General features: G+C 46.5%; 1 protein-coding gene across 1 annotated transcript in view; it reads left to right on the forward strand.

Annotated features, from left to right (window-relative positions):
• Positions 1 to 6,780: 6,780 nt before the first annotated feature.
• SENP5 (SUMO specific peptidase 5) overlaps positions 6,781 to 20,356 on the forward strand; it is a 61,553-nt gene continuing 47,977 nt past the window's right edge. Inside the window, exon 1 of the mRNA XM_048506172.1 lies at positions 6,781 to 7,018. The gene's annotated coding sequence lies outside the window, so the exon portion shown is untranslated. The remainder of the gene's footprint in view (positions 7,019 to 20,356) is intronic.

Consider the following 20,356-nt stretch of genomic DNA (forward strand, 5'->3'; position numbering starts at 1 on the left):
AAATCCGAATTCTGAACTTTGTTCATACATTTTCTTCTATGACAGCTGACAGTACTGTAATTCTTCTATGAACTGCATTACTTGAAAGACGCAATTTGTTTATTCCTTGTTCTGAATCATTTCTCAACATCGTTTTAACCGTATTTCTGCACACCGACAAAACAGTTGCCTCTGACAGAGTATGCAACTTCATTTTTTGTGGAACCATTTCAGATGTCTCTTAAGAAGCCATTTGAGCATTTCCAAAAACTGTTTACCTTTTTAAAAAAATATTGGCTCCCCCCCGCCCCCATTTTTGCTCTAATAACTTTTTGAAATAATTTGTATCCTTTCCTTGAAGATGTGAGTGTTTAGCTGTAAAATATCTTTTTAGCTCACCAGGAACCATGGCTTCTTTGGACATTTTTTTCACCACACGCAATGCACGGTATGAAAGGCTGAGGTTCATTTCCAGTCCAAGAAAAGCCAGACTTTGAACATCTGCCAAAATATTGCGGATTAGGTCTTGTTTTAACTTTCCTGATATTTGTTGCTATTGCTGTTGAAGAAGCAGTTTGCTAAATTTGCTATCTTGACTATCAAAATGACTGAGACTGGCTGTCAAGCCCTACAGAGCAAAGAAAAAATGCCATTTCCCATGGGACCCAAAGGTGTCTGGGGTAAGCCTAGTTATCTACAAAGCGTATGGAGCCATGAATAAGAGCTCAAGGGAAGAATGTCCCATTACAGCAGTGGTAACATATAGCAAGCTGGTTACATATATCTTGTAGTGATTACACTGAAGTAGGAATGCATTTTAATCAACTAGATACAACCACTGTCCATATTTTTGGTAACAATTACATTTAGTTAGGAATGCATCTCAATCAATTAGGTACAAACCCTGTCAAGTTACTTTATTGTATTGTCGAAGCAGGGGCTTAACGAGGCAGCCCTGGGAAAACTGTAGCCCTGGGCAAAACCTGAGTTGGATGCCCCCCCCCCCCCCCGCCGCCCATGGGCGGCCACTCCACCACGACCAAATTTCTTTTTGCACCAGGACATTGGTGCCTGCAGGGGGTGCATTTTTAGACATATCAGTACCAAAATTTCAGCATATCATCGGGGGACTGTCCTTATGCTACTCCCCAAGTTTGGTGAGGTTTGGTTCAAGGAGTCCAAAGTTATGGACTCCCAAAGGGGGTGCCCCATCCCTCATTGTTTCCAATGGGAGCTAATAGGAGATGGGGGCTACAGTTTTGAGGGTCCATAACTTTGGCCCCCCTGAACCAAATTGCACCAAACTTGGGGGGTGCCATCATCTCCAGATGATACCCTGAAATTTTGGTGCCGATACATCCAAAAATGCACCCCCTGCAGGAACATCCTAGAAATTTGCCCAAGAATCTTTGTTCTGCATTAAGTTTTCTGCATTGCTGTCAATGGGGGTTGCAGGCTGGGGGGGGGCACATTTCTGAAGGCACATTCTCAAAACTTTCAGGGTCTCATCAGGAGACTGCCCTAATGATACCCCCCAAGTTTGGTGCAGTTTGGTTCAGGGGGGCCAAAGTTATGGACCCTCAAAACTGTAGCCCCCATCTCCTATTAGCTCCCATTGGAAACAATGGGGGATGGGGCACCCCCTTTGGGAGTCCATAACTTTGGACTCCTTGAACCAAACCTCACCAAACTTTGGGGGTAGCATAAGGACAGTCTCCTGATGGTACGCTGAAATTTTGGTGCCGCTAGCCTAAAAACTGCGCCCCCTGCAGGCCAAAAATGGAAAACCACTAAAATACCCAAAAGCGAACCCAGCATTTTGATGCCCCCCACAAGGTGATGCCCCGGGCAGCTGCCCACCTTGCCCAATGGGCATTACGCCAGTGTGTCGAAGGCTTTCATGGCCGGAATCACTGGGGTGCTGTGTGGTATCCAGGCTGTATGGCCGTGTTCTAGCAGCATTCTCTCCTGATGTTTCGCCTGCATCTGTGGCTGGCAACTTCAGAGGATCTGATAGTAGAAAAGGAAAGCAAGTGGAGTATATATACCCACCTCCTTCAAGTTGAATTGAACCACCTAAACTGGGCTCTACAGGCTAATAGTTACTCTACTACAGACATCAGAAGAGCTACAAGCCACATGAACAAAGATAAAGAGCCATCTAGAGGGAAAGTGTTCTTACCATACATCAAGGGAACCACTGACTGCATAGGAAAACTGATGAAGAAGCATAACCTACAAACAGTCTACAGACCCACAAAGAAAATTCAACAAATGCTACGTTCAGCAAAGGATAAGAGGGATCCTCTAGCTTCTGCAGGAGTCTACCACATACCATGTAGCTTTGGACAAGTCTACATAGGAACCACCAAACGTAGTGCTCAGACATGAATCAAAGAACATGAAAGGCACTGCAGACTATTTCAGCCAGAAAAATCAGCAATAGCAGAACACATAATAATATTTGAAAACACAGAAATTCTGGACCAACCTGACAGCCACTATGTCAGATTACACAGAGAAGCCATTGAAATCCACAAGCACATGTGCAATTTCAACAGAAAGGAAGAAACCATGAAAATGATCAGAATTTGGCTGCCAGTTTTGAAAAACACTAGAGTCAAGACAGTGACTAATCAGCTCCACACAAACACAGGATGACTATAGACAATAAACAGTCAAAGGGAACAAAGGCCAGACTACTTCTATTCAGATGCCTCACCTATTGACCTTGCTATCTCCATTGTTACATGCTACACTTCATTGTTACTCACTTGCCAGGCCACTCCTATTCAGATGCCCTCACCTATTGACCTTTACTCACAGATATATATACTCCACTTGCTTTCCTTTCCTACTATCAGATCCTCTGAAGATGCCAGCCACAGATGCAGGCGAAACATCAGGAGAGAATGCTACTAGAACACGGCCATGCAGCCTGGAAACTACACAGCACCCCAGTTACTTTATTCTATTATAGCTGGTCAAGTTTTGTGGGGTAAGCTCTTTTTAATTAGCATTATTTATTAGCATTTACTGAATGTGACTAAATTGCTAAATTAGTTGTGAGCAAGAAGGGCCTGCAAAGATTTTTGAATGATTTTTAGTTTTTTTATTCCATTTCAAGTCCACCTTTCTCACTGAAACGCAGGGCAGATTATTGTTGCGTTCTTTTCTTGTGCATTAAAAACACAGAGTATATGTCAAATGCTGTCAAGCCACTACTCATTCATGGCCAACCCTCTTGGGGTTTTCAAGGCAAGAGACATTCAAATGTGGTTTGCCATCACCTGCTCTTGTGCAGCCTTCCCTGGTGGTCTTCCAACCGTGTACTGACAAGGGCCAACCGAGTTTAGCATCTGAGTCAGGACACAAATGATTAACAATTAAGTAAATGAGTGATTAAAATGTGGAATTTGCTGCTAGAGGATGTGGTGATGGCCGCAGGAGTAGACAGCTTTAAAAATGGATTACACAGATTTATGGAAGACAGATCTATCAGTGGTTATGTTAGTAGTCATGGGGACTGAAGGGAAACTCCACATTCAGAGGCAGTAAATCTTTTAATTCCAGCGCTAGGAGGCTGTATCGAGATGAGCCTTCAGCCACTCTGTCCTATTGCTGGCCCCTTACAATAACAGGCTGTGTGTGATGGTGTTACCCGCTGCCAGAGTAACAATTAATGCTGCTGAACTGAAACAGTACCAACGGGGCGGCAGCGAAACCCGGCCCAGCAAGGAGAGAGGGATTCCCAATGGAAGTAAGGACAGACACAAGAATCTTGAAGCAGGAACACTTTACTAAAAACGAACGCGCCAAACAAGGCACATGCAACACAATTTATAGGGGAAAAATTCAAACACAAGGGAGGACGGTAAATACTAAAAGGTCCTATTTTCTCATTGGTGGAAGGCAAGTTCAGGGGTGGAGCCTTGGACCTTATTGGTTTGATCCCATCAGGAGACAAAAGGTGGCAGCCACTGCTAAAGGTGTTCTTCCTGGGTGCGGTTGGTAAAAAGAGTCACAAATCCTGCACCTTTTTGTGATGTTACATGAGTCCTTTATGTTTCAGCCGCAGGACCATTAAAGCGGAGGGTCATGAGTCAGGCCTGGATGCCTCCAACAGTCACGTGCATGATGGGGACCTTCAAAAACCTATCTAAACATTTTAATGGCTAAATGAACAGAAAATAATATAAAATAAAATTGTGCATCTTTTAATTTTATTATGGGTAACAACAGGATATTGTAGAAGGACCACTGGTCTGCTCCAGCAGCAGTGGCGTTGGAGGTTAAGAGCTCGTGTATCTAATCTGGAGGAACCGGGTTTGATTCCCAGCTCTGCTGCCTGAGCTGTGGAGGCTTATCTGGGGAATTCAGATTAGCCTGTACACTCCCACACACGCCAGCTGGGTGACCTTGGGCTAGTCATAGCTTCTCGGAGCTCTCTCAGCCCTACCTACCTCACAGGGTGTTTGTTGTGAGGGGGGAAGGGCAAGCAGATTGTAAACCCCTTTGAGTCTCCTGCAGGAGAGAAAGAGGGGATATAAATCCAAACTCCTCCTCCTCCTCCTCTTCTTCTTCTTCCACTATTATGAGACCAGATGAGAGCCAGCATCGCATAGTGGTAAAAAGTGTTCCGATCCCCAGTCTGACATGGAAGTTTGTTTGGGCCAGTCACACACACTAATCTACCTCACTTTCCTGAAGTTGAGACCATCTGTTTCATCCTTCCAGATTGGAGATCTTCTGCTGGGTGATCATCTTCCCCTTAGACTTGTTTTATCACATCAAGAGGCCGGACATGCAGTTTCCTCACCACCAAATGAACTGCCCCCCCAGACTAGTTTGGACACCCAAACTGGCCTTAGCCACTCAAAACTTACTCATTTCCCCTAGCTTAGCCAGCCTTAAATCCTCTGTCCTCACTGCTGATTCGCCCCAGGAGACTATTACCAGGTTTGAAGATCTTCTTAAACAAATTGTGGCTGGTCTTTCTACATCCACTGTGAAGAAACCCAGCAAAAACAGAAAGAGAACATCTTGGTTTGATAGAGAGTGCATGGAGCACAATAGTCAAATTTGCTCCTTATATCGGAACTTTAGGGCTTCAGGAGACCAGGACCTCCTTGTCCTACTCAGTGGTGGGATCCAAAAATTTTAGTAACAGGTTCCCATGGTGGTGGGATTCAAACAGTGGCGTAGCGCCAATGGGGCTGGGCGAGGCACGACGGGAGCGTGGCTGGGCATTCCGGGGCGGGGCATTAATAATTTCTCTGTTACTGTAAAAAACTCTTACTGCAAAAAAAGTTCCTAATTTCCAGCTGGTATCTTTCTGTCCATAATTTAAACTCATTATAGCAAGTCCTATCTACTGCCAACAGAAACAACTACTTCTCCTTTCATTGACTGCCTGTCAAATACTTAATACTTTCAAATACTTAATTTTGTTTCTAGAAATCAAAAGAAGGATACTTTCCTTAAACAAGGAACTTTACCATATTTCTAAAACATGTTTTTAAAACAGCCCGACAGGGAGAATTATCCTGTTTTCTACCTTCGCTAACCAGCCACATAGGAAACAACAGGGCTTTATGATTTTTGGACCTAATGGAATTTCTAACGGAAAAGCAGACCCAATTAGTAACCCCCTCTCAGCACACACAAATAATTAGTAACCCACTCTCGGGAACTGGTGAGAACCTGCTGGATCCCACCTCTGGTCCTACTCATAAATTGTAGGAATAACTTTTGCCAGTTAATTAGGAAGAACCAAATGGAACATGTCATCACTCAATGGGAATATCTCCACTCTGGAGTAACTTCTAACAATTCCAAGCTACTCTGGGCTGTCCTAAATACTTTTAACCAAAGCAAGCCTCCTACCCCTACCTGTATTACCCCTGATATTTGGCATGACTATTTTAGCAAACTTTTTAATGATGATATTTTAAGCAACGGATCTCCTTCACCTATCCCTTTAGATTTGCCTAGTTGGCCTCCTGTCTCATGTCAAGAAGTGCAGTGAATACAAATAGGCAGCGTAGTGTAGTGGTTAAGAGCAGTGGGCTCTAATCTGGGCAACCAGGTTTGTTGTCCCACTCCTGCACATGAAGCCAGCTGGGTGACCTTGGGCCAGTCACAGTTCTCTCAGACCTCTCTCAGCCCCACCTGCCTCCCAAGTTGTCTGTTGTGGGGAGAGGAAGGGAAAGATTTGTAAGCCGCTCTACAACTCATTACGTCTGAGAAAAGTGGAGTATAAATCCAATCTCTTCTTCTTTAATCCAAAACCAACAAAGCAAAAAAAAAGAGATTAAAAATACCATAACACATAAATGATTAATGCACAAATAAAACAAAACATTTTGAGTCATAAAAATCAGAATCCTCTTCATGGAATTGCTAATTTGAATTACTGTCATATTTATAGTGTGTTGATCCTTTAATAATCATAGCAGCAACAATAAAAGCAACGGTAGTATTACTATTAATTACAACAAAACATCATCAACATTATTAATAACAACAATAATATAAATAACAACATCGATATTAATAATAACAATAATGACAACAATAATAGCGCTGTTCCTTTAAGCGCAGGCCAGGCGCGTCTCTTAGCAACCGGGCATCACGCACGCACGCGCACTAGGAAGGGAACCCCAAACAAACCGTTCGCCTTTGCGCACGCGCAACACTGCCTCTCCTCACCTCCCTTCCCCCGCGTTGGGCGAAAACCGTCTCCTCCTTTTCCTCCCACTCGGCAGCTCCGCCGTTAGCGCATGCGCAGAAGGCGAACTCTCGCCAGCAGCCTCCTTTCTTCTCCTTCTCCTTCTTCCCCCGCCTTTCTCTTGGATGCCTCGTCGCGGGAGAGTGACGTAGAGCCCCTGGGCCGGTCGTTGCCGTGCAGGTGGGCTGCGCGACCCACGTGAGGCGTCGCGGAGACGCTGCCGGCCGCCCGTGCGGAGTGGGACGTGGGAGGCGAGACCGAGGGGGGAAGGGCCCTCTCTCTGCGGCCGGGATGTGCCGAACGACAAAGGTACGGCGGTGGGGGCGGGGTCCTGTTCTCTCCCTCCACCTCCTCCGAGGGGGTCTTGGTGGGGGAGGAGGCTCTGCAACCCCCTCCTGCTAATCTGGTTAGGCCCTCGACTGTAAATATGGCCAGAGGATTTCGGGGGGGGGGGGATATGGAAGCCCTGCAGCCCCTTGTTCTTCTTAGGAGCTGCACGGGGAGGGGATTCCTCGTGCAATGGGGGTTACTAAGGGGGATTCCTTAGGGGAGAGGGATCTCCTTCCTGTAAAGGCGTTGAAGCTGCCCCTGGGAGAGGTAGGCGTGCAGTCCCTGCAGGGGAGTTGTGTGTGGGAGGGCCGTGGCTCTGTGGCATTGAGAAGGCCCCCGGTTTAGTCCTCCCTCCCGCAAATTAGAAAGAGTCAGGGGAGTAGGTAATTGCGAAGGACTTTTGCTTGAGAGCTGCTGCCAGTCAGAATAATAGGCAATACTGGACTCGATTGATCAAGGGCCTTCATCAGTACTAGGTATCTTCATGTAGGGATGTGCTCAGTGGGGCTGAGATGTTGGCTGTGTTGAGTGGCCTGGTGTTGTAAGATGGGGGTGAGGAGAGGAGAAATGAATGGAAGCCCAGTTTCACGGTTCCCTTAGTGACAAAAGAAGGTGCTTAAAATAACTGTTTCCTTGTACCCTATTTTCCCTGCAGGTAGTGTGCTGCAAGATATTGTAAAGAAGGCTAACCTCCCTCCAGGAACTTCTAAGCCATTTTTTTTTCATTGTATGGAAGGAAATAGCAGAGGTGTTGATTGCAATTGGTAAAATGCCTTTTCAGGCCAGGAAATGTGCTTTCACGCTTGGTAGTGTCGGGGTGAAGATTCAGAGGTTAGTGTAAAGGTTTTGTGGAAAAGATGAACTTTGAGGATGAATCTGAAGGAAATGACATCCAGGAAGAGGGTTGGAAGGGACAGTGTGGTATAGTAAAAGGAGTGTGTGGTATAGTAAAAGGAGTGACATTGTGGATTCAGTTGAGAATTGCATTTCTGGTTTCCAGCTGTTCTTTTCTGCTTAGGGCCTGTAATGAGAGAAGAGGAAAATCAAGCCAACTTGGGGCCTCTTTGGCAAGAAAGGTGGGGTATTAAATGAAGGAAATCAATATATGGTGTAATTAGATCTGGGAAGAGGAGTACTTTGGATTTATACCCCACCTTTCTTTCCTGTAAGGCGTCTCAGGGTACCTTACAACTCCTTCTCTTCCTCTCCCCACAACAGATCTCTTATGAGGAAGGTGAGGCTGAGAGAGTTCAGAGAGAACTGTGACTAGGAAATGTCACCCAGCAGGCTTCATGTGAAGGAGCAGGAAAAAAATCCACTCCACCAGATAAGAGTCTGCTGCTCTTGTGGAGGAGTGGGGAATCAAACCTGGCTTTCCAGATCAGAGTCCAACTGCTCTTAACCACTTCACCACACTGGCTTTCCAAGGTTTGTCCTCAATCTGGCATGAACACATCTTGGGCCAGTCAGACACAATCAGTCTAACTTTCTCACATGGTTGTGTGGACAAAATAGAGGAAATGAGAATGTTGTAAATGTCCTGCATCCCTGTTGGGGAGAATTGCAGCCTATTAGTACTTAAAAGATTATTATGAGTTTTGTTCTGTAGAAGTTCACTGTTTGGATAAAGACTTACATAATGCTTTGAAGGATCTGGCAAAATCCTACTCAAATAATTTGTTCTGGAATGTGATTTAAGTAGCATTTCCCATCACTCTCCCTTGCCCCCCATGCATGTTTTATACTTTGATGCTATAGTGCACTTCAGTTCATTCATCTAGTGTGGGTTGAGCAAAGAACTCTGGAAAGGATCTCTTCTTGTATTGTTGCTTTTTCCAAAGTGAGGAGTGGCAATTGGTGATCTGCTCATAATTGCCTTGTCTGCTTTCTTTCTGAGCCTATCCCGAAAACAGGAGAGTGCAGCTCGTATTGGTGAGGGAAAACAAGGAATGGGTTGTCATCCGTTGTCTCCTCTTCCTCCCTTCGCCTCAGTTGAAGAGAAGTAGTGTGATTCAGTAGGCATGAAGCAAAATGTCAAATTCCTCTGAATATCTATTGTGACTTGCGCAAGGTGTGAAATGCTTGCTGCATTGACTAAAATGGCTCGTGCTTAACTTGCTTGTGTGTTTGCCTCACGGAGCATGAAAACGTCTTGTTGCGGCTTCTGTAGCTGAATGCATAGTTTGGTGGAAAACTTTGCTAGAACCCCTTGCTATTTTTGCTGAAGCTTTGTTAGGCAATGCGGCCTGGTTAGTGGACGTCACAATCTCTTGTTGAATGATGCAGAACTGCTACAAGAAGGAAGAATAGTAGTTTGGATTTATATCCCCCCCCCTTCACTCCTATAAGGAAACTCAAAGGGGCTTACAATCTTTCCCTTTCCCCTCCCCCCCTTACAACAAACACCCTGCGAAGTAGGTGGGGCTGAGAGGGCTCCGAAGAACTGTGACTAGCCCAAGGTCACCCAGCCGGCATGTGTTGGAGTGCACAAGCTGATCTGGTTCACCAGATAAGCCTCCACAGCTCAAGTGGCAGAGAATCAAACCCAGTCCTCCAGATTAGGGTGCACCTGCTCTTAACCACGACATCCCGCTGGTACCAGCATACAATTTAGTAGATCCCCGGTAGTTCTTGTGGACATATTTAAACTTATGAAGCTGTTTATGACAGCTCAGTTGCTTTTGATTGTTCCTACTTCATATCCAAACAAGCTATGATGTCTGATTTAGTCACTGTTGCTATTTTACTTATTAATGGTTGTGACTTAGAGGACTGTATTGGCAGATGGGTGGAGAATGTGCAGAGGAAAGAGTGATAAGTGAATGTGGTGGAGGGTGATTCTTTTCAGGAGTCTTGAGGACTGAAGTTCTGTGACACATCTGGAAGTCCTATTGCATATGCAGGACTGACTTTGGTGTAAATATGGGTAGAGCTGAACTGAAATGCTCTTCAGAAGACGAAGACAAGTCAGAAGAGTCAGCGTGGTGTCGTGGTTAAGAGAAGAAGAAGAGTTTGGATTTATATCCCCCCTTTCTCTCCTGCAGGAAAACCCAAAGGGGCTTACAATCTCCTTGCCCTTCCCCCCTCACAACAAACACCCTGTGAGGTGGGTGGGGCTGAGAGAGCTCCAAGAAACTGTGTCTAGCCCAAGGTCACCCAGCTGGCTTGTGTGGGAGTGTACAGGCTAATCTGAATTCCCCAGATAAGCCTCCACAGCTCAAGCGGCAGAGCTGGGAATCAAACCCGGTTCCTCCAGATTAGATACACGATCTCTTAACCTCCTACACCACTGCTGCTCACAGGTGGATTCTAAACTGCAGGACCGGGTTTGATCCCCCACTCTTCCACCTGAGTGGCAGAGGCTTATCTGGTGAACCAGATGCATTTCCACATTCCTACATTCCTGTTGGGTGACCTTGGGCTAGTCACAGTTCTTTGGAACTCTTCTCAGCCCTACCTACTTCACAAGGTGTCTTGTTGTGGGGAGAGGAAGGGAAAGGAGCTTGTCAGCCACCTTTGAGTCTACTTACAGGAGAGAAAAGTGGGGTATAAATCCACTCCTCTCCTTCTTCATTTCAGAGCGGCCTAGAGTGGAAGGAATGCAAGAGTATTTCTTTCTGCTCTCTGCATCATGCTGCTAGTGTATCCATATTTAAACAATTTGTACCCATGGCACTCGTCCTGGAAGGCTTCCGATTTCACTTCGAGTAATAAAATCAGATGGAAAAACCAACCCCTGATGTCTAAGACTAAAATCTGCACAATATTGTGGGAACAAGATTTGGGAGCGTAGCCTTTACATCTTGTGGCTAATGCTAGACAGTTTGGTGCTTGGCAGATCTCTGCCGGGGGAATTCCAGCAGGGACACATCACAGCAGAAGAGGTCTTGGATCTGGTTATACCCATCTCACTTTTGAAGAGGCTCAGGGCTTATGGAAAAGATCATAACTGACAGGCAGATGTTTGTGGGAGCAGCCGTTCCTTTCCTTATCCAGACCTATTTCACGCTTTCAAGGTATTTATCATGCCGGGAAGCCAATAGGAGGCTTTTAGTACTGACATAATGTGCTTTCTGCATACGTAATGTTCAAGCAATTGACAATTCATCTAGGTTTGGCACTAACTGATTTTCCAATAGTCTGAGAGGGCAGCCCCACCTAGAACACATAGAATCATAGAGTTGGAAGAGACCCCAAGGGCCATCCAGTCCAACCCTCTGCCATGCAGGAACACACAGTCAAAGCACTCCTGACAGATGGCCGTCCAGCCTCTGTTTAAAAACCTCCAAAGCATGACTCCACCACACTCTGAGGCAGCATATTCCATTGTCAAACAGCCCTTGCTGTCAGGAAGTTCTTCTGATATTTAGGTGGAATCTCTTTTCCTGTACCTTGAATCCATTACAAGCTTGCTCCCTCACCAACATGACATCCCTCCAACTGTTTCAACATGGCTATCACATCATCCCTTAACCTTCTCTTCTCCAGACTAAGTATATTTAGCTCCCTGAGCCATTCCTCATAGAGCATGGAATCTAAACCTTTTACCATTTTGGTTACCCTCCTCTGGACCTGTTCGAGCTTGTCAATATCCTTCTTGAATCGCGGTGCCCAGAACAGAACACAGTATTCTAGATGAGATCTGACCAATGCAGAATAGAGTGGCACTTTTACATCCCTCGATCTATTATTATATATTATTATTATTATTTATTAAATTTAATAGACCGCCCTACCCCCGAAGGGCTCAGGGCAGTTCACAAAACAATCAACATTTAAATACAACAAATAGTTTCAGTTAAAACAATAAATAAATTAAACATTAAAACACTAGCAGCAGTGATCTTCCACTATTAAAATAAGTAGATGATGTCCGGTATTAACCCCCCGGGAGGGGACTGGCCGATATTCAGTCAGCAGATAACAAAGCTGTAAGGAGCAATGAAGAAGGGCGGACTCATACTCCTTTTGATGCAGCCCAGAATTGTATTGGCTTTCTTGAGTGCCGCATCACATTGCTGTCTCATGTTCAGTTTGTCGTCCACGAAGACTCCCAGATCCCTTTCACGTGTAGTATTGTCAAGCCAGGTGTCCCCCATCCTACATCTGTGCGTTTTATTTTTTTCTGCCTAAGTGTAGTATCTTACATTTAGTTCTGCTGAAATGCGTTGTGTTCCTTTTGGCCCAGCTCTCCTATCTGCCCAGGTCATTTTGTGGCATTGCAGGAGCCCAGACTGGTTGTAATCAAAGTGTGGATAGACTTTCTCATCAAAGAACAGCTGCAGCTGTCACATTCACTGGGACTCATTGGGGCCAGACCTGACTGAGGTTGCCAGCTCCCAGTTTGGAAATTCCTGGAGATTTTGTGGTAGAGTCTGGGGAGGGCAGAGTTTGGGGAGGGGAGAGGTCTCAGCCGGATATAATGCCATAGAGTCCACCCTCCACAGTAGCCATTTTCTCTATAGCAGGGGTGTCCAACTCTAGTGCTTCAGATGTTCATGAACTACAATTCCCATCAGCCTCTGCTGGCATGGCCAATTGGCTCTCCCCACAACAGACACCTTATGACAGGGGTGTCAAACTTGCGGCCCTCCAGATGTTCATGAACTACAATTCCCATCAGCCTCTGCTGGCATGGCCAATTGGCTCTCCCCACAACAGACACCTTATGACAGGGGTGTCAAACTTGCGGCCCTCCAGATGTTCATGAACTACAATTCCCATCAGTCCCTCCCAACATGAACATTGGTTATACTGGCAAGGGCTGATGGGAATTGTAGTTCATGAACATCTGGACGGCCGCGAATTTGATACCTGTGCCTTATGAGGTAGGTGGGGCTGAGAGAGTTCTGAGAAAACTGTGACTAGCTCAAGATCACCCAGCCGGAATGCAGGAGTGTGGAAACACATCTGGTTCACCAGATAAGCCTCTGCCACTCCGGTGGAGGAATCAAACCCGGTTCTCCAGATTAGAATGCACCTGCTCTTCACCACTTCACCACGCTGGATGAAATGGAGGAGAGGAGGATGGTGTCAGCTGCCCCAGTCCCCACTGAAGAGAAAGGTGGGGTATGAACGAAGTAAATAAATAATACAGCTGAGGAAATAATACAGCCGAGGATAGAAGGCGGATAAAAGGTAGGTAGGTGAATGACTGAGAAGGAGGCAGGAAAAGGGGGGAGGACTTGGGGGCTAACGGGGGGAGAAAAGAGGAAATAGTGTGTGTGGGGGTGGGTGGGTACAGAATGGGAGGTACTTGAGGGTTTCCTACCATGTAAGTGGGCCTTGCCCAAATGGCTGACACCACTCAACTGGGCCATAGTTTTCCTGGATAGATGCCGTTGAGGAGATCAGAGGGACAGCTGAAGGCAGAGGGGCGGATAAATGTAGGTTGGCTGTTGCGTGGGAAGGAGACCAGGAAAGAGAAAAATGGGAGGGACCGTGGGAACTCTCAGGGAAAGGAAAGAGGAAATAGAGTGGGAAATTGGATGCCTCCTGCAAGTCCCTGCTTGTCTGTACATACTAGCACCATGGAGCTGCCCCAGGTTGGTTCCCTGTTAGCTACATTTTATGGGAGTTCACGGAATACGTGGTCCTTGTTTGGGGGAGATGACAGGTAGGCAAATGGGGAAGGAGTTGTCAGGAGAAACGCTGCATGCATCGACTTAGTTTTAACTTAGTTTAACTTAGTTTAACTTGCAGCTGCAGGAACTGACAGAAACACTTCTTCACGCAACGTGTGATTGGTGTTTGGAATATGCTGCCACAGGAGGTGGTGATGGCCACTAACTTGGATAGCTTTAAAAAGGGCTTGGACAGATTTATGGAGGAGAAGTCGATCTCTGGCTACCAATCTTGATCCTCCTTGATCTGAGATTGCAAATGCCTTAGCAGACCAGGTGCTCGGGAGCAGCAGCAGCAGAAGGCCATTGCTTTCACCTCCTGCATGTGAGCTCCCAAAGGCACCTGGTGGGCCACTGCAAGTAGCAGAGTGCTGGACTAGATGGACTCTGGTCTGATCCAGCAGGCTAGTTCTTATGTTCTTATGCACCTCGGTTTACTTTCCATGTGAGAAAGGAGCTGAAGAGTTTGTGCCGAAGTCTTAAAGGAGAAAGTTGGTGTTGGGAAATTTGAACCATATGGGAGAAGAGGCACCGTGTGGGCGTTCTGGTGTTTGGCGCTGGATGCCAACTAGGAGAGACGCTGCAGCCATTTTGTGCAAACAGGAGATCTTCACACATCTGAGGGTTACAAACCTGCAGGTGTGAAGTTCACGGGCAAGGATGCATTGAAATGGTAGAGCGGGGTGGAAGGGCAGCATTAGCTACATTTTATGGGAGAATTGAACTACTTAGTCACTGGTTTTAGATCCCTGCTTAGGATTGTCCTCCTGGTCACTGCCAGCAACATAAATGATTCTACAGCTCTACTTCTGGCTATTGCCAAGAGGATACATTCTGTCTGGATGCTTTAAAATTTGAACCAATTGGGGCCTGGCAGAGCATCTAGCTCAAGATCACCTCAAGATCACATTTCAATGCATCCTTGCCTGGCAGAGCATCTAGCTCAAGATCACCCAGCAGGAATGCAGGAGTGTGGAAACACATCTGGTTCACCAGATAAGCCTCTGCCACTCAGGTGGAGGAATCAAACCCGGTTCTCCAGATTAGAATGCACCTGCTCTTCACCACTTCACCACGCTGGATGAAATGGAGGATGCAAGGATGCATTGAAATGTTGGAGCAGGGTGGAAGGGCAGCGTAGAAATGTTTCAGACAGGTAAGGGGAAATCAAGCCCACGGAAGCATTTGACGGGAAGGACAGCGGGTTTGTGTTGAGTCGGGCGCATTCAGGAAGTGATCAGAGGGAGTTTAAATGAGAAGAGCCATCTGGTTAGGACAGTGGGATGTGAAAGACTTGTGTTAGCAAAGCGGCAGGAAGGAACTCGAGTGTGACAAGCGCCAGGTGGCTGCAGTGCTCGGAAGGGAGAGATGTTCAGACTTGATCTGGAGGCTGTGCTAAGTGGGTGGGAAGGAAAGCGCGGTGCAGTGGTTAAGAGCAGGTGCACTCTAATCTGGAGAGCCGGGTTTGATTCCCCGCTCTGCCACTTGAGCCGTGGAGGCTGATCTGGTGAATCGGACTAGCTTGTGCACTCCAACACATGCCAGCTGGGTGACCTTGGGCTAGTCACAGTTCTTCGGAGCTCTCTCAGCCCCACCCACCTCACAGGGTGTTTGTTGTTGGGGGCGGGGGAGGGAAAGGAGATTGAATGTCTTGGATCAGATATTTCAGTTGAAGTTTTTTTTTTGCTTTTTGGATATAAAATTAACATGAGATATTTTCCAGCTCTAAATATACTAAATATAACTCAAATATGCTGAAGTGGACTGTTCTCTGTCTAGGGAGCTGGGCATGTTTTTTTTTTTTTGCTTCATATTTTCCCAGGAAAGCCGCGTCACTGCAGGGGTCAGTGATCAACTCTACCGAAGAGCAGCTGGAAAGGATGAGAAAAGAGTTTTTAAAAAATATGAATTTAGCAGCCACAAGTGATTATGGAGAAGCCGAGTTTTGGTGGAGGGCAGAGGGTGGGAGTCTGATTTAAGGGATCTGCTAACACGTCGCCCAACATTAAAAGGCTCTGCCCTTTAAACAATAAAGACATTTTCGATTAAAAGGAAATACTAAAAGATAAAAAACTGAGTAGGGTAAACAATGTTTGTTTGTTTGTTTGTTTATAATTAGTCTTGTATACCGCCCTTCCCCCGAAGGGTTCTGGGCGGTGAACAACATGATAAAAACAATAATTACAATAAACCCCCATTAAAACAGATTAATAACAATGCATTGCAGTGGCGTCCCAACATAAACACAGACTTCATAAATCCACCCTGGAAAAACAAAACAGAGAAGTGAAGAACCCAGGAAGTAAAGGGGGAAGGGAGAAAGGAAGGGGCGGGGCAGACCTCAGCGGCCGGCCTCCCCAAACGCCCGGTGGAACAATTCGGTCTTACAGGCCCTGCGGAACTCTCCAAGGTCCCGCAGGGCCCGAATAGCTGGTGGTAAGGTTTAAAACTTATCTTCAGCAGGAGGAGCTTCAGCAGGGAGAAACTGTATGGCACTAGATCCATAAGTCAGGGGTGTCCAAATCTGGTGCTTCAGACGTTCATGGACTACAATACCCATCGCCCCTGCCATGCCAGCAGGGGATGATAGGACTTGTAGTCCATGAATGTCTGAAGCACCAGAGTTGGACACCTCTGCTTTAAGGGATCTGGAGGAAAAGGACTTGAGGTCGCAGGGACTGGATGCATAACACATGAAGTCTCAAATTAAGTTTTCAGCGTATGGGTAGCTTATTCGAGGAGAGATCGTGACTTGCTTGGCATTTCATTCAGTGGGTGAACGTCCGTTGGATATTTTCTGCCTGATCCATTCTTGCAGGCCGTGTTGTCTCTTCGGAAGAAATAAGCAAAAATAGGCACGGAGGTCTCTTGGCCGTTAGAGTTTGGAAACTTAACAGCACTGTCCTATGCAGAGTTACTCCAGTCTAAGCTCATTGCAATGAATTGGCTTGGACTTGAGTAACTCCCCTTAGGAGTGCCCTGCTAGATTTCTGCAAGTTCATGAGTGCGCTGAAGAGAAACCTCGTGTTCGGGTGATCACGGGAAGAAGATAAAGCTGGCCACAAGCTTGGAGCAGCAGTGGCGTAGGAGGTTAAGAGCTCGTGTATCTAATCCGGAGGAACCGAGTTTGATTCCCAGCTCTGTCGCCTGAGCTGTGGAGGCTGATCTGGGGAATTCAGATTAGCCTGGGCACTCCCACACACGCCAGCTGGGTGACCTTGGGCTAGTCACAGCTTCTCGGAGCTCTCTCAGCCCCACCTACCTCACAGGGTGTTTGTTGTGAGTGGGGAAGGGAAAGGAGATTGTAAGCCCCTTTGGGTTTTCCTGCAGGAGAGAAAGGGGGGATATAAATCCACCTCTTCTTCTTCTTCTTTTTCTTCTTCTCCTCCTCCTCCTCCTCCTTCTTCTTCTTCTTCCTCTTCTTCTCCTCCTCCTCCTCCTCCTCCTCTTCCTCCTCCTTCTTCTTCTCCTTCTTCTTCTTCTCCTCCTCCTCCTCCTCCTCCTTCTTCTCCTTCTCCTCCTCCTCCTCCTCCTCCTTCTTCTTCTACTTCTCCTCCTTCTCCTTCTTCTTCTCCTTCTCCTTCTCCTCCTCCTCCTCCTTCTTCTTCCTCTCCTCCTCCTCCTCCTCCTCCTCCTCCTCCTCCTTCTCCTTCTTCTTCTCCTTCTCCTTCTCCTTCTCCTTCTCCTTCTCCTTCTTCTTCCTCTTCTTCTTCTCCTCCTCCTTCTTCTTCCTCTCCTCCTCCTCCTCCTCCTCCTCCACCTCCTTCTTCTTCTCCTTCTCCTTCCTCTTCTTCTCCTCCTCCTTCTCCTTCTCCTTCTCCTTCTTCTCCTTCTTCTTCTCCTTCTTCTTCTTCTTCTCCTTCTTCTTCTCCTTCTTCTCCTTCTTCTTCTTCTTCTTCTTCTTCTTCTTCTTCTTCTTCTTCTTCTTCTTCTTCTTCTTCTTCTTCTTCTTCTTCTTCTTCTTCTTCTTCTTCTTCTTCTTCTTCAGCCTAAGATAGTCATCTGAAGCTTGGCACATAGTCAAATTGTTTTGACTTGGGACAGTGGGATGATCCAGTCTGTTTAAGGCCCCTTCCGCACACGCAGAATAACGCCCTTTCAGTCCACTTTCAATGCACTTTGCAGCGGGATTTTACTGTTCGGAATATCAAAATCCACTTGTAAACCATTGTGAAAGTGGATTGAAAGTGCATTATTCTGCGTGTGTGGCAGATGTGGCCAATTGACAAATGAGGTCTTTTAAGAAAGGTAAATTAGGACTTTGCAAGGAATGCTCATATAGTTACCTTGAAATGCACGAACAGGAAGCTCTGTGGTGCTGGGTGTGAAAGAACAGATCTGAAGAGCACTGATAACTTGTTTCTGTAGAGCTTTCTTGACTGAAGCAATGAAACATCCCGCTGCATTGGATATCTGGCTGAACAGTCTGCAATAGCGAAAGCTTGCGCGATGAGCTTAAAGTAACCATTGTTGGTATCACCGGGCTTTGCATTTCTTAGCTGGGGTCACTGCCACGGTGGCTACAGCGTGCTGATTCTTCAAGGGGAGATCTCTGAGTTCCATTTGAGATGGGCAAGAATTCTGGTAGCGCACAATGGAAGCAAGAAACCGAATAGGTGTTCCTCTTGGTGTTTTGTTAAATCGCTTCAGGGTGTGGGGTGAATTGCATGTGACGTGGGCTCCACGTGCTCTAGCACAGGTGTGTCAAACACACGGCCCCGGGGCCACATCTGCAGGGGGCTTATCAAGCCTATGAGCCAGCTGAGGCAACCCCCCCCACTCCGCCACCAGAGCCATGTGTAGTGGTTAAGAGCAGGTGCACTCTAATCTGGAGAATCGGGTTTCATTCCCCGCTCTGCCACTTGAGCTGTGGAGGCCTATCTGGTGAACCATATAAGAACATAAGAACAAGCCAGCTGGATCAGACCAGAGTCCATCTAGTCCAGCTCTCTGCTACCTGCAGTGACCCATCAGGTGCCTTTGGGAGCTCACCTGCAGGAGGTGAGAGCAATGGCCTTCTGCGGCTGCTGCTGCTCCTGAGCACCTGGTCTGCTCAGGCATTTGCAATCTCAGATCAAAGAGGATCAAGATTGGTAGCCATAGATCAACTTCTCCTCCATAAATCTATCCTTTTAAAGCTAACCAGGTTAGTGGCCATCACCACCTCCTGTGGCAGCATATTCCAAACACCAGTCACACGTTGCGTGAAGAAGTGTTTCCTTTTATTAGTCCTAATTCTTCCCCCCAGCATTTTCAATGAATGCCCCCTGGTTCTAGTATTGTGAGAAAGAGAGAAACATTTCTCTCTGTCAACATTTTCTACCCCATGCATAATTTTATAGACTTCAATCATATCCCCCCTCAGACGTCTCCTCTCCAAACTAAAGAGTCCCAGATGTGTTTCCACACTACTACATTCCTGCTGGGTGACCTTGGGCTAGTCACAGTTCTTTGGAGCTCTCTCAGCTCCACCTACCTCACAGGGTGTTTGTTATGGTAGGTGGGGAAGGGAAAGGAGATTGTAAGTCCCTTTGAGTCACCCTATAGGAGAGAGGCGGGCAGTATAAGTCCAGACTCTTCTTCTTCCGATCTGGCCTGGTGAGCCCGTTTTCATTGTTTTAATTATGTGTTTTGTAAATAAAAATACATAAATTCAGGTCAGTGTTTGGGAATCTTTACTTGTTGAATGTTTAGCCTGTTGTATAAGAATAGTGACTGTGTTGGGTTGATCAGATCTTCAGAAAAGATCTTTTGCTAGTAGGTAGGGGCGTGCATTCAGATTAGCCGAACTGATAAAAGGCACTGTTTGAATGGAGCTGGAAAAAGCTGAAATAAATTGATTTTCCCCCTGCTTTTTCCCCTTAAACGTCTTTAAATTTTTAAGCAGCTGCTAAACTCCATTGCCCTACGATAGTGGTGGCGAACCTATGGCACAGGTGCCAGGGATGGCACTCAGAGCCCTCTCTGTGGGCACGCACAAACAGTCCCCCCCCCCCCACCCATCTAGGCTTGCCTGGGCTGCTGGGCTCGATTATTAGCATTAAACCTAATACCTAGTTTGGAGGAAGCAGTGTAGGTGACCCTGTTAAGCACTGCTAAACATCACTGATTTTCATTCAAAGAACTAAAGTACGATCCTTTACCTGGGAGTAAGCTCAGTTGCTAGCAATGGGGCTTGCTTCTGAGTAAACCCTCCTAGGGTCTTGATTCACCCGTTGGAAGAGTTGCATGGTTGCTTCAAAGCAAAGCCACCGACTACCACCAAGCTTACTCCCGAGTAACGCACGCCTCTGAGCCAACCGCTTTTTCTAAACTAAAACCTCAGTATTCAGGTTAAATTGCCACGTTGGCACTTTGCGATTAATAAGTGGGTCTTGGGTTGCCATTTGGGTTTGCCATCACTGCCCTACGATTTGTGCTGGGCAGTGAGTTCGGCAGCTCTTTAAAATTTCCTGTTTCGTAACCGGATCGCTACACGTTGTGAAAGTGCTTAGATTAATTTCGGTCTTCAGGCCACACTTTCCCAGTCCTCTGGTGCTGAGTAAGTTGCCCACGTCTCCTTTGAAAGCCGTGCTTATGCAGCTGCTGTCTCTTGCCAATGATGTGGTAAGCTAGCAAATGTTGGTATTGGCATAAAATGTCCAGCTTGCAGAAATATGCAGTCTGGCACACACAAAATGTCTGCTGTTTACAT

This window comes from Sphaerodactylus townsendi, linkage group LG08 (assembly GCF_021028975.2).
Source record: "Sphaerodactylus townsendi isolate TG3544 linkage group LG08, MPM_Stown_v2.3, whole genome shotgun sequence".
Classification (NCBI taxonomy): Eukaryota; Metazoa; Chordata; class Lepidosauria; order Squamata; family Sphaerodactylidae; genus Sphaerodactylus; species Sphaerodactylus townsendi.